This window comes from Syngnathus floridae, unplaced genomic scaffold, assembly GCF_059516105.1.
Source record: "Syngnathus floridae isolate MCC-2025c unplaced genomic scaffold, RoL_Sflo_1.0 HiC_scaffold_42, whole genome shotgun sequence".
Taxonomy (NCBI): domain Eukaryota; kingdom Metazoa; phylum Chordata; class Actinopteri; order Syngnathiformes; family Syngnathidae; genus Syngnathus; species Syngnathus floridae.
In genome coordinates this window covers 68,715-84,916 of record NW_028284071.1, presented here as the reverse complement: position 1 = coordinate 84,916, position 16,202 = coordinate 68,715, and the positions used below count along the sequence as shown (strand labels likewise).

Sequence of the window (16,202 nt, the reverse complement as noted above, 5' to 3'; positions counted from 1 at the left end):
TCGCAGGATGCCACACACTTGAAGACAGAAGCAGAAAAGCAGAACTAAATGCAAAATGTACTCACCGGTGACTCCAATTTTTTTCCCCCCTGAAGAAACAGCTGGACGGGTGGCCCCGGCTGGCCAGTGGGACTCTTGTTATTCTGACCCTTTTTAGTGCGCGTTTGGGGCAACAACCGTTTTTTGTGGCGCTCTCTTCTGGTTCAAAAGTGCCCTGCATGTGAATTTGCTTTTCCTGCCTTCTGATTGGATGAGCGCCGGTGTGACGCGGTGCCTCTGTCACCGTGGCGGGGGGTATACGTTGGCATCGGAGCGTCTGCCAACGTCTGAGACCGGCTGGCAGTGTATCGGAGGTGTCGAGTGCGGTGCCGCTGGAGCTCACTCACCAGCTGGTGTTAGGGCCACAGAATGAAGGCCAAGGAGAAGAATAGAAAGAGAAACAGAAACTTCTCCTCCAATTGTTTGATTTGTCTCTTCTGAGCTTCGATGAATTCTTTCAGCTCTTTGTTCCTCTAGGACGGACAAATGGAAAGTGGCATTCAAAAGCCAGTAAGCGTGCAAGTAAGTGCCGGGCTGGCTTTGGGCCCTTACCTGTTGCGCGCTGTGCAGCAGATCCATTCTCTCTTGGAGGATGCAAGCGTCGCGCTCCCTCAACTCGCACATCAGGGCTCGCTTCCATTGGTCCACGGCGCTCCTAAGCTCTTCTCTCTGATCCGCCGTCAGCACGTCATTCACGCCAGCGTGGCTGGCTTTTTCGCCGTCCGTGGCGGGGCAGTCCCGCTGCGGTAGCGCCTCGTACAACATGGCCTCCAGCTCCAGGATCCTCTGGGCCGCAATCCTCGTCCATCAGTGGTCCGGCGGGAGATTTGAGGGCGGCTTACCTTATGAGCCTGGTCCATGGAACACTTCCTGAAGTCCAACTCTTCATCCAGGTAGCCCTTCTGCTTGCAGAACATATCCTAGCACAGCTCAAGGTCAGAATTGTTGGGGCACATTGCCGGAGTTCCCCTTGGCTGATGTCGCGTGTCTGTCTACCTTCTCACTTTCAATGTCCAACATCTTCTGTTGAAGTGCTGACTTGGTCACTTTGATGTATTCTAACCACTGAGGAAAGGCTGCTGTCACATAAGCAGAATGCGAGAGCGTGCGTGGACGTGCGCGTTACCTTCTCGGCTAGGGTGAGAAGGGTCCTGGCGTGAATCACGACCACCTGCTCCTCGTTGGTGAGATTCTGCAAGAGCCCAAAGGCACAGCGTCAACAAGCTTCTTTCAGCGCAAAGCCTTCCAAAAGTCACATTTGAGCCGCCGAGTCTCGTGGAGTGCGAACATAAGGAGTTCGACATACACTTACGGCGTTATAGCCCAGGATGTCCAGCTTCTTCATCAGATCACTGATGACGATGTCCGGGGGAAAGGCGCAAGGAGCAATGTAAGGTGTTCTGGGACCTCGGGTTAAGGTTAGGGTTGCGAGGGACGCCTTACGTACGCTCACGCCCTCGGCCTCGCAGTAGATCTGCAAAGGGCTGAGGCCGTCTGGGAAACGGACTTGCAGAAACTTCAAGACGGGGGAGCGCCACTCCCTCTCCTGAAAGGCAGAGGCATGCATCCGTCCGTCCGTCCGTCCGTCCGTCCGTCACATCTCTGGCCTCAACACGCTTGTGCGAGTCTTCCCACCTCCAGCTCCAGGATGCGGAACTCAAGCAGTTCGTTTTGGTCTCGGATATCCTGGATGTGCTCTTTCAGACGCGCTTCTTCCGCCTCCATCCGCCTGACCTGAAAAGACAGTCAGACCTCATCTGCGGGGCTTCCCGACAGGTGTGACGCCAAGCGACTCCGCCCAGCGCCTTTCTTTCCGTCACCTTTTCGGCCAACTGCTGATTGCTCTGACGCAGCAGCTGCTTCTCCTCCACCCACTTGACATTCTAGAAGAGACAAACGCGTGGACAGCTTTGGAATGTTGTGTCATTTTCATCCACAAATTCTTTGGTTGACTGGAAAATGACATTTGCTTTTCTCCGCATTTTCCCAGCCACGTTCGGGGGGGGGGTTGGTCCAGTAATGCCAGACGGATGAGTGACTGAAGAATGTAGCTATTTTGTCTGAGAAAAAGGTGTGCTCATTGATGAGCTTACCTGTCCTTGTTGCTTCAGCGCTGACTCCAGATCTGCTACTCTGCTTTGATAGTGACCCATTTCTACCATCAGCTTTTCTCTGGTCTGAAAGGAGGAGGAGGGAGGCTCCTCCTCCTCCTTTCAGACCAGAGAACACCCGAGGCTGGGTGAGAACGGGGAGGCTGCGACCCGGCCGGGGGTTGCGGGAAGGGGCGCCACCTTGATCTCCTTCTCGGCGTCGTAGTCCCCTTTCGCTGGTCTGGGCTAGCAGAGCGTAGGCTCGTTGCAGCGCTTGATATTCTTGCGTCAGCTGGCGGTAGCGAAGCTCCGCCTCTTCATGCACACACCAATGCAACACAGCACTAGTACCAGAATCAGTCAGACCGGCGACAAAGCACCCGCGACGCAAAGACGAGTCCGATTCCAGGCTGAAGAGGAATGTTTGGTGCCAATACGCTGGCAGAAATGGCGGGCTACCTCTTCGGGTTCCGTGTCGGGGGTTCTGTCGGTGTGAAAAGACAAGGACGATCCGTCCGAGTCCACCAACACGTCTTCGTCGTAGCCGTAAAATGTTTCGATGACCTGCGGGCGCGGAAGCAAACATCTCTCTGAACAAACTGAAGCGACACCTCACGATGAATCGACGAGAGGAACGATAGCGAGAAAAAGGCCATTTCATCTTGCGCAACACCAAGCAGCCGCAAACAAACAGACTCACCTTGCAGGACCTCACGCTTTGTTCCTCCTCAGAGATTCTCGACGTCGGTATCGTAGCAGCAAATCTCTCTCCTGTCGACACAAATAATCCGCCTTTGAGATTCTTTGGATGCAAAGGGAACGAACGGCTCCGGCGCAGAAACAAACGCGACTCACAATGACATTTCTGACATGAGCTCCTGTCTCCAGAGCCTGAAAAACACGTCACCGGCGATGATTGGAGGGACGCTCGTCTTTTCCAAAAGTGACAACTACAGGGTGTGTCAGGGTTTTCCAGATTATCTTTATCGTATCATTGTGTTGCTTTGACTTTGACTGCGACCTGTAATAAATAATATTATTTATCCCTTATTTATCCCTATCGCTTATCCCTTCCTACACAAAGTCGTAAAACACCCCTTGCTATGTTTTGACTAGAGGTCAAGGGCTTCCTCTATTCAATCCACTCTTACACCCACCCTGTTTCTCTTAATTAAAATGCTCGTGCAGGAGCCGAGAGTCAGACTTCATTCGTACAACGGATGGACTCTCCACCTGCAGGTGTCCAAAAGAACTTACTTGTCTCCCGTGTGGTTCTTGCAAAATAAGTTGGAGCGAGCGCAACTCTAACAGGGTGCATTTTGCCACTAGCTGCCTACGGACAATGACGTCGCGCTCGCGGCTCATGGTTGACGGGCTGAGCAGCCGGGCAAGTCCGTCGTTTTCAGCGCACAGCGAGTGGCAAAGGCGCTGACAAAACGGGAGCTTTGAGCCGCTGAAAACGGCAAAACAAGTCTAAAGCGTGTTCAAACGCGTGCGCACAATGCTCCTGCTTGAAAGGTCGGAATTTAAGGGGCCAATTTTTTGGATGGCGGCCGCCGGCCAAGCTTTGGACGGAAAAGGTTTCCTGGCGACAGCGAGCGAGCGCGGCGCTGCCGTACGTGCACCGAGTCGCCTGCCTGAAGACCTTGGACAAGTCGTCGATGATGTGCCGCTGCTCCACAACTTGAAGGAACTCCATTTCACCGTCCTGCTGGCCGCAACCGCGGTCCAGGTCATTGAGCGAACTAGGCCTTCTCTGTGGAACACAAATGCAGTGGACTCTGTTGGCACGCCGCCGTTGTCCGCGTCGACTTACCAAGCTTGCCATCTCCTCGTTCTCCTGGGTGACAAAGCGCACTTTGTTTTCAAGGCGACACAGCACCAGCGAGAGTTCTTCATTCTTCCTGCTCAGGCGTTTGTTTTTGTACAGGAGTGGCAGAAACTGGCTTTCTGTTTCTCTCAGTCGCTTTAGCTGCAAGCATGAAGTGCGGGATGTGAAAGACGCACAACACGCGGGCCAGAACGTATCCATTCCTTTTGCATCGGTTTGAACGGAATCGTGGCTTTGGCTCCCAATAAAAGACATCTACCAGGCAACCGACTCGCCGCGCCGCTCAACTAATAAGCAAGCGCAATGGGTGCCTCGCTGGATGGCGCGCATCAAACGTAGCGCAAACCTTCAAGCGTGCCGTCAATAAATTACCAGTTCATTGCGCTCTTCAGAAAGCAGGGCGTTTCGATCCTCCAGTTTCCTGATGACTGCGCTGAGCTCAGCGATTTTCAGATGAAACCGTCGCGTGTCCCGATCCTCCTGAGACTGAAAACGCCCCGCAACACACACACACAAGCACTCGTTCAAAGTTCAAAACTGTTTTTGTGCTACCTTCCTCCAGCAACGAACTAAGTCATGCGTACTGCAAGTGTGTGATGAGGTGGCTTACGCAATGAAGAGGATTGCTAGTAGCGGCGTTGACCCCACTTCCAGGGTAGTTTAGGCCCGCCCTTTGGGAATCCCTCAGGGCAGCGATCTGCTGCTCGGCAGCCTGAGTCTGCAGCTGAAGGCGGTGGACGTGGCCGGCCCCAGGGCTTCATCCAAAACACTAACCGCTCTGTCTTTCAGCTTGATCTCATCCGTCTGGATGTACAAACGGGGAGCGCTCAGGCAGGCGGGCAAACTCATTTGCCAGAATTGTGACAAAAACAAAGAGAGCAACCGGCCAATTTTTTTCTTGAATCGACTAGAACACCTTTGCTGTGACAAAAGCGAAGCGAGCAACCGGACATTTTCTTCTTGTGAAATAGAATAGAATGCCTTAGGTGTCATTGCACTGCAGGTATACAACGAAATTGGGAACATAGCCACGCACCGCGCATCTGATCAGTCCTACCAGTCGGCGGATCTCCCTCTCGCAGTCTCTCTTGGTTCGGCTCAGCTCCTCCCGATGCTGGTGATGAGCCGATCGGAGCTCGGCCGCTCGGGACTGCCAGGCCTGCTGGGCCGCTGCCAGGGCTTCTTCCGCGCTCCTGGTGGAGGCGACACCGCTCGGTCTCCCGACACCGCCGCGTCTCCTCCACCTCCGCCAGCAAAGCGCCCCCCCTCCTCACCTGAGCAGACATTGCGCCACACCGGGCCGTTGAGACCGCAACGGAGCGCCGCGACGCTTACTGGGGACAAGCTACACAATACGGTAGCGGCCGCATCGAAGCCCGACGTGGCGTGCGGATAGTCAGACACGGATAGAGCGGATCACCTTGTCCATGGAGCCGTCCCTCAGGCTGAGGACCAAGGCATTCAGTCGCTGGATCTCTCCATCTTTGATTTTGATCACTCTCATCAGCTCCATTTCATGCTGCCGCAGTAATGTCTCCCTGGTAATGGCTAACTCTTTCTGCTTCTCCTCATGGAGTTTGCTTTTGAGTTCCGTCATGGCGGCGGTGGCACGGTGGTGCTCCGCCCGCAGGTCCTGACTTCTCTCTCTCTCCAGACAGCTGACCTGACATGACTTAGACTTAGACTTAGACAAACTTTATTGTCATCTTGTCTGCACATGGTGCATACAAAACGAAATTCCGTTGCATACGTCTTACAACAAAGTAGTGATATTGCAGTTGAATAGAAGTAACATATCCTATGAAAATATATATATATACATATATACTATATATATATATATATATATATATATTAAAAATAAGTATAAAGTGCAGCAGTGATAATTATGCAATAGTGCAAGTAGGCAAAACAGTATTCAAGAGTGTGCAGAGGAATGCTAAACCATGTATTAAACTTCTATTTAAAGGGTTTATACAAGTTCAGTAAAGTTGGTAGTGCGAGATAGTGCAAGATAGAGGTCCGTAGTGTCATAAAGTACAGTTCTGTGAATGTGTGATGCAGAGTTCAGTTTAGAGCTCAACAGTTCTAGTGTTCAACAGTCTGATGACAGCAGGGAAAAAGCTGTTGCAGAACCTGGTGGACCTGCAGCGGATGCTGCAAACCTCTTCCCAGAGGGCAGCAGGGAGAACAGTCCATGGTGGGGGTGTGATGGGTCATTGATGATGTTACGGGCACGGGACATGCAGCGCTGAGATGAAATGTCCTGAATGGAGGGAAGAGGAGCCCCTATGATCCTCTCTGCTGTCCTCACCACTCTCCTCACGTTCTTCCAATCGGAGGCGGTGCAGCCTCCACACCACACAGAGAGACAGCTTGTCAGAATGCTCTCTATGGTGCTCCTGTAGAACGTCCTCATGATGGGTGGGGGCAGGTGGGCTCTCCTCATCCTCCGCAGGAAGTACAAGCGCTTCTGTGCCCTCTTGACCAGTGCCGTAGTGTTCATAGTCCAGGTGAGGTCTTCTGTGATGTGGACCCCCAGGAATTTGGTGGTGCTGACCACCTCCACAGCTGAGCTGTTGATGATCAGTGGAGCGTGGTGAGGCTGTTTTTTCCTGAAGTCGACGATGATCTCCTTCATCTTCTCCTCATTCAGGATCAGGCTGTTTTCTCTGCACCAGCCCACCAGCTGCTCCACCTCCTCTCTGTAGTCCAGGTCGTTGTTGTCTCTGATGAGCCCCACCACCGTTGTGTCGTCTGCTGACTTCACGATGTGATTGGTGGTGAACCTGAGGACGCAGTCGTGTGTCATCAGGGTGCACAGCAGGGGGCTCAGGACGCAGCCCTGAAGGGAGCCTGTGCTGAGGGTGATGACATCAGAGGTGTTCTGTCCGACCCGGACTGACTGAGGTCTGTTGGTGAGGAAGTCTAGCAGCCAGTTGCGAAGGGGGGTGTTGAAGCCCAGGTGTTCCAATTTTCCTACCAGATGCTGTGGGATGATGGTGTTAAACGCTGAGCTGAAGTCCAGGAACAGCCTCCGCACATGGGTGTTCTTCTCCTCCAGGTGAGCCAGGCTCAGGTGAAGAACGGAGGAGATGGCGTCCTGAGTGGAGCGGTTTTGCCGGTCGGCAAACTGGAACGGGTCAAATAATAGGGGGAGTCTGGAAACGATGTGACCTTTAAGCAGCCTTTCGAAGCACTTCATCATAACCGGAGTCAGTGCAACAGGCCGGTAATCATTAAATGAGGTGATTTGAGGTTTCTTCGGCACCGGAATGATGGAGGCAGTCTTAAAGCACGCCGGCACTGTGGCTTGGCCCAGCGAGGTGTTAAAAATGTCTGTGATGACCCCAGCCAGATGACTTGCACATTCCCTGAACACACGCCCAGGAATGTTGTCGGGGCCAGGGGCCTTACAGGGGTTGACTCTCCTCAGGGTCTTCAACACATCGGCGGAGTCAAGGCAGAGTACCTCCTCTTCCTGATGGGGGACAGTTTTAACTGCTGGAGTGCCGTTTAGTGCCTCGAACCTCCCAAAGAAGTTATTTAGACCATTTAGAAAGTCAGCATCAACTACACCCACCGGGGGGGGGGAGGGTGAGTTGTAGTCTGTAATCGCCCGTATGCCTTGCCACATACTCCTGATGTTTTTGACGTCGTGGAAACGATCCTGAAATTTTCGACTGCGGTCTCGCTTCGCTATCCTGATGGCACGGTTCAAGTTGGCTCTCGCTGTCCTCAGTGTCTCCTTGTCGCCAGACTTGAAGGCAGAGTTCCGCGCTCGTAGCGTTTGACGTACCTCCTCAGTCATCCAGGGTCGTTGGTTGCCCCGGGTGATGATATTCTTAGTGGTGCTGACGTCCTCGGTGCATTTGTTGATGTAGGCTGACACAGTCATGGCACACGCATGTCTAATCTACATCGGGAAAACTGGGAGGGAGGGAGGCAGGCAGGGAGGCAGGCAGGGAGGCAGGCAGGGAGGCAGGCAGTGTCTGTCTGTTGAGGTTTTCACCTTGTTCTTCTCCTGCTGAAGTTCTAACTGGACGTCCATCAGTTTGGTTCTCAGCTCGTCATTGGCGGCCTGAAGGGCGTCCGTTCGCTCCGCCTTGGCCCGCCCTGCCGGAGCTCGTTTGGACATCTCTTACTCGAGTCTCGCCCGGTCGTCAGTCAGAGATCACAACATTTGTACCTGGAGAGCACAAACGCAGCGCTGTTTTCCACTGGCTTCGAACTCAACTTCAATCGGTACCGTAACTTACAACATCATAAACATAGAACTAGCTTGACTTATTCATTGAATAAATGCATTTGGTTCCTCAAAACTGCATCACGCAACATAGCGTGACCGAGACGGCCGTTATCCACCTGCGTGAAGTTATTTGGTGAAATGAATGAGATGTTTAAGACACCATCGTTCTGTCTCTATGTAGATGAAGGGAAATAATCGATTGCTGAAGGTCCAAAGGTGTTGTGATAAACAAATAAACATATTAGTGATTAGTGACATATTTGTGATAAACATATTAGGCAGGATAATCACATATGTTAACTTGACTGCCCACACTGTATTTATTTATGGTTATTTGTTAAATCGAGTACTGTTAGACATGAAATAGGAAGTGTTTAACATAAATGGAAGACGAAAGGGGTACTCACCATTGTAGCTCCTGCTGGTCAATGATACGAGCCTCTTCTTGCAGTGGAAAACATACAGCCAACAAACACCGTGGAACCTAAAGGAATGAAATTAAATATTAACATTTAGCCTCAACCAACATTCACAGATACAACGCAACGCAAACTACACAAACGTAAATCTTTTTAAACACAATGAGTTGTACTTACCGTGTACGCTCTAGACGGTCCACTGGCAAGCAGAAAATAAAGATATTTCTGTTGATAATCGTCGTGTTTGTATCCGGTGTCTCGCTCAAGGCCATTGCGCCCACAGATTTGAATTTTGGCGAGAGTTCAGCCTATTGACGTCATTTCCGCGGTGTAATACCCGCATATCTGAAACGGCAAAGTTAAGAGTAGAGTTAAATAAAGTTTTTAGTCAACGCAATAATTTACAACCGTTGACCAGTCGAAATAATCGTCGAAATTTGGCGTCTGTGGCTGGAAGCAGACGCCGAGTTCGACATTCCTCCCAAACGCCACACTCCCTCGCTTTTCAGGGCTAAAAAAACCCAGTTGTAATTACCTTGTACGCTCTAGACGGTCAAGTTGCAAGCTGAAAACAAAAATATTTGCCTTGTTAGTCATCGTGTTACTAACCGCTGTGTCTTGTTTGCCAGAATTGCCGCTTTCCTACTTCCTGTTGCAAGCCACGCCCACGGATTATAATTTTGCCGTGAGTTCCGCCTATTGACGTCATGTCCGCGTCACATGACTGCGACGTAATATCTAAAACTGTTTGTGCGGTATTGTGTTGTTCTGTGCGGTATTGTGTTATTCTGTGCGGCGTCGTGTTGTTCTGTGCGGCGTCGTGTTGTTCAGTGCGACGTCGTGTTGTTCAGTGCGGCATGGTGTTGTTCAGTGCGGCATGGTGTTGTTCAGTGCGGCATGGTGTTGTTCAGTGTGGCATAATGTTGTTCAGTGCGGCATAATGTTGTTCAGTGCGGCATGGTGTTGTTCAGTGCGGCATGGTGTTGTTCAGTGCGGCATGGTGTTGTTCAGTGCGGCATAATGTTGTTCAGTGCGCCATAATGTTGTTCAGTGCGGCATGGTGTTGTTCAGTGCGGGATGGTGTTGTTCAGTGCAGGATGGTGTTGTTCAGTGCGGCATGGTGTTGTTCAATGCGGCATGGTGTTGTTCAGTGCGGGATGGTGTTGTTCAGTGCGGCATGGTGTTGTTCAGTGCGGCATGGTGTTGTTCAGTGCGGCATAATGTTGTTCAGTGCGGCATAATGTTGTTCAGTGCGGCATGGTGTTGTTCAGTGCGGGATGGTGTTGTTCAGTGCAGGATGGTGTTGTTCAGTGCGGCATGGTGTTGTTCAATGCGGGATCGTGTTGTTCAGTGCGGCATGGTGTTGTTCAGTGCGGCATGGTGTTGTTCAGTGCGGCATGGTGTTGTTCAGTGCGGCATGGTGTTGTTCAGTGCGGCATAATGTTGTTCAGTGCGGCATAATGTTGTTCAGTGCGGCATAATGTTGTTCAGTGCGGCATAATGTTGTTCAGTGCGGCATGGTGTTGTTCAATGCGGCATGGTGTTGTTCAGTGCGGGATGGTGTTGTTCAATGCGGGATCGTGTTGTTCAGTGCGGCATAATGTTGTTCAGTGCAGCATGGTGTTGTTCAGTGCGGCATGGTGTTGTTCAGTGCGGCATAATGTTGTTCAGTGCGGCATAATGTTGTTCAGTGCGGCATAATGTTGTTCAGTGCGGCATGGTGTTGTTCAGTGCGGCATGGTGTTGTTCAGTGCGGCATGGTGTTGTTCAGTGCGGCATGGTGTTGTTCAGTGCAGGATGGTGTTGTTCAGTGCAGGATGGTGTTGTTCAATGCGGGATGGTGTTGTTCAGTGCGGGATGGTGTTGTTCAGTGCAGGATGGTGTTGTTCAGTGCGGCATGGTGTTGTTCAGTGCGGAATGGTGTTGTTCAGTGCGGCATGGTGTTGTTCAGTGCGGCATGGTGTTGTTCAGTGCAGGATGGTGTTGTTCAATGCGGGATGGTGTTGTTCAGTGCGGGATGGTGTTGTTCAGTGCAGGATGGTGTTGTTCAGTGCGGCATGGTGTTGTTCAATGCGGCATGGTGTTGTTCAGTGCAGGATGGTGTTGTTCAGTGCGGCATGGTGTTGTTCAATGCGGCGTGGTGTTGTTCAATGCGGCATGGTGTTGTTCAGTGCGGCATGGTGTTGTTCAGTGCGGCATGGTGTTGTTCAGTGCGGCATGGTGTTGTTCAGTGCAGCGTAATGTTGTTCAGTGCGGCATGGTGTTGTTCAGTGCGGAATGGTGTTGTTCAGTGCGGCATGGTGTTGTTCAGTGCGGCATGGTGTTGCTCAGTGCGGCATAATGTTGTTCAGTGCGGGATGGTGTTGTTCAGTGCAGGATGGTGTTGGTCAGTGCGGCATGGTGTTGTTCAATGCGGGATCGTGTTGTTCAGTGCGGCATGGTGTTGTTCAGTGCGGCATGGTGTTGTTCAGTGCGGCATGGTGTTGTTCAGTGCGGCATGGTGTTGTTCAGTGCGGCATGGTGTTGTTCAGTGCGGCATAATGTTGTTCAGTGCGGCATAATGTTGTTCAGTGCGGCATAATGTTGTTCAGTGCGGCATAATGTTGTTCAGTGCGGCATAATGTTGTTCAGTGCGGCATAATGTTGTTCAGTGCGGCATAATGTTGTTCAGTGCGGCATAATGTTGTTCAGTGCGGCATAATGTTGTTCAGTGCGGCATGGTGTTGTTCAATGCGGCATGGTGTTGTTCAGTGCGGGATGGTGTTGTTCAATGCGGGATCGTGTTGTTCAGTGCGGCATAATGTTGTTCAGTGCAGCATGGTGTTGTTCAGTGCGGCATGGTGTTGTTCAGTGCGGCATAATGTTGTTCAGTGCGGCATAATGTTGTTCAGTGCGGCATAATGTTGTTCAGTGCGGCATGGTGTTGTTCAGTGCGGCATGGTGTTGTTCAGTGCGGCATGGTGTTGTTCAGTGCGGCATGGTGTTGTTCAGTGCAGGATGGTGTTGTTCAGTGCAGGATGGTGTTGTTCAATGCGGGATGGTGTTGTTCAGTGCGGGATGGTGTTGTTCAGTGCAGGATGGTGTTGTTCAGTGCGGCATGGTGTTGTTCAGTGCGGAATGGTGTTGTTCAGTGCAGGATGGTGTTGTTCAATGCGGGATGGTGTTGTTCAGTGCGGGATGGTGTTGTTCAGTGCAGGATGGTGTTGTTCAGTGCGGCATGGTGTTGTTCAGTGCGGAATGGTGTTGTTCAGTGCGGCATGGTGTTGTTCAGTGCGGCATGGTGTTGTTCAGTGCAGGATGGTGTTGTTCAATGCGGGATGGTGTTGTTCAGTGCGGGATGGTGTTGTTCAGTGCAGGATGGTGTTGTTCAGTGCGGCATGGTGTTGTTCAATGCGGCATGGTGTTGTTCAGTGCAGGATGGTGTTGTTCAGTGCGGCATGGTGTTGTTCAATGCGGCGTGGTGTTGTTCAATGCGGCATGGTGTTGTTCAGTGCGGCATGGTGTTGTTCAGTGCGGCATGGTGTTGTTCAGTGCGGCATGGTGTTGTTCAGTGCAGCGTAATGTTGTTCAGTGCGGCATGGTGTTGTTCAGTGCGGAATGGTGTTGTTCAGTGCGGCATGGTGTTGTTCAGTGCGGCATGGTGTTGCTCAGTGCGGCATGGTGTTGTTCATTGCGGGATGGTGTTGTTCATTGCGGCATGGTGTTGTTCAGTGCGGCATGGTGTTGTTCAGTGCGGCATGGTGTTGTTCAGTGCGGCATAATGTTGTTCAGTGCGCCATAATGTTGTTCAGTGCGGGATGGTGTTGTTCAGTGCAGGATGGTGTTGGTCAGTGCGGCATGGTGTTGTTCAATGCGGGATCGTGTTGTTCAGTGCGGCATGGTGTTGTTCAGTGCGGCATGGTGTTGTTCAGTGCGGCATGGTGTTGTTCAGTGCGGCATGGTGTTGTTCAGTGCGGCATGGTGTTGTTCAGTGCGGCATAATGTTGTTCAGTGCGGCATAATGTTGTTCAGTGCGGCATAATGTTGTTCAGTGCGGCATAATGTTGTTCAGTGCGGCATAATGTTGTTCAGTGCGGCATAATGTTGTTCAGTGCGGGATGGTGTTCATTGCGGCATGGTGTTGTTCAGTGCGGCATGGTGTTGTTCAGTGCGGGATGGTGTTGTTCAGTGCGGCATGGTGTTGTTCAGTGCGGCATGGTGTTGTTCATTTCGGCATAATGTTGTTCAGTGCGGCATAATGTTGTTTAGTGCGGCATGGTGTTGTTCAGTGCGGGATGGTGTTGTTCAGTGCGTTATAATGTTCAGTGCGGCATGGTGTTGTTCAGTGCGGCATGGTGTTGTTCAGTGTGGCATGGTGTTGTTCAGTGCGGCATAATGTTGTTCAGTGCGGCATAATGTTGTTCAGTGCGGCATGGTGTTGTTCAGTGCGGGATGGTGTTGTTCAGTGCGGGATGGTGTTGTTCAGTGCGGCATGGTGTTCAATGCGGAATGGTGTTGTTCAGTGCAGGATGGTGTTGTTCAGTGCGGCATGGTGTTGTTCAGTGCGGCATAATGTTGTTCAGTGCGGCATGGTGTTGTTCAGTGCGGCATGGTGTTGTTCAGTGCGGCATAATGTTCAGTGCGGCATAATGTTGTTCAGTGCGGCATGGTGTTGTTCAGTGCGGGATGGTGTTGTTCAGTGCAGGATGGTGTTGTTCAGTGCGGCATGGTGTTCAGTGCGGGATGGTGTCTTTCAGTGCGGCATGGTGTCGTTCAGTGCGGCATGGTGTCTTTCAGTGTGGCATGGTGTTCAGTGCGGCATGGTGTTGTTCAGTGCGGTATCGTGTTGTTCAGTGCGGTATCGTGTTTCTCAGTGCGGTATCGTGTTGTTCAGTGCAGTATCGTTGTGTTGTTCGTATTGTGTTGTGTTGTTCGTAATGTGTTGTGTTGTTCGTATTGTGTTGTGTTGTTCGTATTGTGTTGTGTTGTTCGTATTGTGTTGTGTTGTTCATATTGTGTTGTTCATATTGTGTTGAGTTGTTCGTATTGTGTTGTGTTGTTCGTATTGTGTTGCCTTTAACACTTAGCCTCTAACACTTAGCCTCTAACACTTAGCCTCTAGCATCTAGAAGGTAAATAAATAGGAAGGAAGGACTCACCGGTGACGTCTTCGCCCACGTCCAAGCGTTGTACTTTGTATTTTCATCTTTCTGACAGTGGAAAACATAGCCAACAAACACCGTGGAACCTAAACGAATGAAAGAAAACTATCATTTGGCCACAACCAACATTCACAGATACAACACAATGTGACGTGCGGGGTTGAGGTTAAAGGTTGAGTGAAGGGCCCTCGTTTTAAACTACTTTTTTGAAAAGGATTGGGAACAAGTAAGACGTATTTAATTTATTTAATGGGAAGTAGTAAGAGCTATTGAATTTAATCTATGTATTATATTCTATTGTATTGTATTCTGTTGTATTCTTTTGGATTGTATTCACACTAACCCCACTAAAACTTCAGCCCACAAAAACTCGCCTCTGGCGCCTAGCCTCTGGCACTTAGCCTCTAACACTTAGCCTTTAACACTTAGCCTTTAACACTTAGCCTTTAACACTTAGCCTTTAACACTTAGCCTAGAAGGTGAATAAATAGGGTTAAAGGTTGAGTGAAGGGACCTCGTTTTAAACTACTTTTTTGAAAAGGAGTGGGAACAAGTAAGACGTATTTAATTTATTTAATGGGAAGTAGTAAGACTTATTAAATTTATTTAATCTACTTTTCTTCCCAGGCAAAATTTGATGTGCTGCAATTCCAAATTTCCAAAGTGAATGAAGGAATGAAGTCCTTTAAATTATGATTTTGTATAAATACTAGGCATTAACACAAAATCGACGGCACAAAATGGGCAGACTTTACTTGTTTGAAAAGGACTGGTTAGAAGACAGACTTTTTTAATTTATTTAATGGGAAGAAGACTTTAGTTTAATTGATCTATTTTTGTTCCCTGGCAAAATTCGATTTGCTGCAATTCCAAATTTCCAAAGTGAATGAAGGAAAGAAGTCGTTTAAATTATGATTTTGCTTAAATACTAGGCATAGACACAAAATCTACGGCACAAAATGGGCAGACTTTACTTGTTTGAAGAGGACTGGTTACAAGACAGACTTTTCTGATTTATTTAATGGGAAGGAGACTTATTTAGTTTATTTAATCTATTTTTGTTCCCTGGCAAAATTGGATTTGCTGAAATTGTATTTTGCCAAATCTTGCCTTGAGACCTGATAGGAAGTATTAAACGCTTAGTTAAATCAATACAAGTTGGTAATAAGAGCGAGTAATGTTGGTTGAACCGATGAATGAAGGTTGAAAGCAATTTAAATTATGACTTTGTATAAATACTAGATATTAACAGAACATCTACTGCGCGAAATGGGCAGAGTTTACTTGTTTGAGAAGGAGTGGCTTATTCAAAACAAAGATTTATTTAATCTGTTTGTTCCCAGGCAAAATTGGATGTGATGCAATTCCAAATTTCACCACATTATGGTGCCCAATTTTGACTTCATAGGACATATTAAACACTTAGCTTGTTATTATGTTCAAGGTAATCAGATTTGTTTATTATTCTAATGGCCTCTTCAAAACTATTCTGGATTACTACTTTGGATCTATTCTACATTACTTGGCAACAACATACTCTGTAACAGATTAGGCAGTATAATCATATCTGTTAACTTGAGAGTGCCCACACTCAATCTACTTATCGTGATGTGTTAAATCAATTACTGTTAGACATTATTTGTCTGATAATCTACCAAATCTTTGAATTGAAGAATTTGTGATTTAATTAATAGCTTGTTGTTATGTTAAGGGTAATCAGACTTGTATATAATTCTAATGGCCTTCTTTTGAAAACTATTCTGAATTACAACTTTGGATCTTATATTACTTTGCAACAATCTACTCGGTGACAGATTAGGCAGTATAATCACATATGTTAACTTCAGTGCCCACACTGTATTTATTTATGGTTATTTGTTAAATCAAGTACTGTTAGACATGAAATAGGAAGTGTTTAACATAAATGTTATGGCTACTCACCATTGTAGCTCGCTCCTGGTCAATGATACGAGCCTCTTCTTGCAGTGGAAAACTTGCAGCCAACAAACACCGTGGAACCTAAAGGAATGAAATTAAACATTAACATTTCGCCTCGACCAATTTTCACACGTACAACGCAACGCGGCTACACTTCTGCTATTACAAACGTAAATCTCCTTAAACACAATGAGTGTTACTTACCGTGTACGCTCTAGACGGTCCAGTTGCAAGCAGAAAATAAAGATATTTCTGTTGATAATCGTCGCTGCTCAGTGGCTCACGGCCATCGCGCCAACAGATTTGAATTTTGGCGGAGGTTCCGGCAATTACGTCATATCCGCGGCACATGACTGCGACGTAATACCCGCTTATCTGAAACGGCAGTTAAAAGTAGAGTTACATCAAGTTTTCTTGGAACCTAAACGAATGAAAGAAAACTATCATTTGGCCACAACCAACATTCACAGATACAACACAACGTGCGGGGTTGAG

The 16,202-nt window shown here is 49.1% G+C and overlaps 2 long non-coding RNA genes across 2 annotated transcripts in view; both read right to left on the bottom strand.

Moving 5' to 3' along the window:
• The window catches only part of LOC148378461 (uncharacterized), a 44,415-nt gene extending 28,430 nt beyond the window's left edge, over positions 1-15,985 (bottom strand). The window contains exon 1 of the long non-coding RNA XR_015855866.1: positions 15,912-15,985. This is a non-coding gene — a long non-coding RNA (uncharacterized LOC148378461). The remainder of the gene's footprint in view (positions 1-15,911) is intronic.
• Positions 1,358-2,203, bottom strand: LOC148378462 (uncharacterized). The gene is made up of 3 exons (XR_015855864.1): positions 1,860-2,203; positions 1,675-1,773; positions 1,358-1,585 (listed from the first exon to the last, which is right to left on the bottom strand). It is a non-coding gene; the product is annotated as an uncharacterized LOC148378462 (long non-coding RNA).
• Positions 15,986-16,202: the final 217 nt, after the last annotated feature.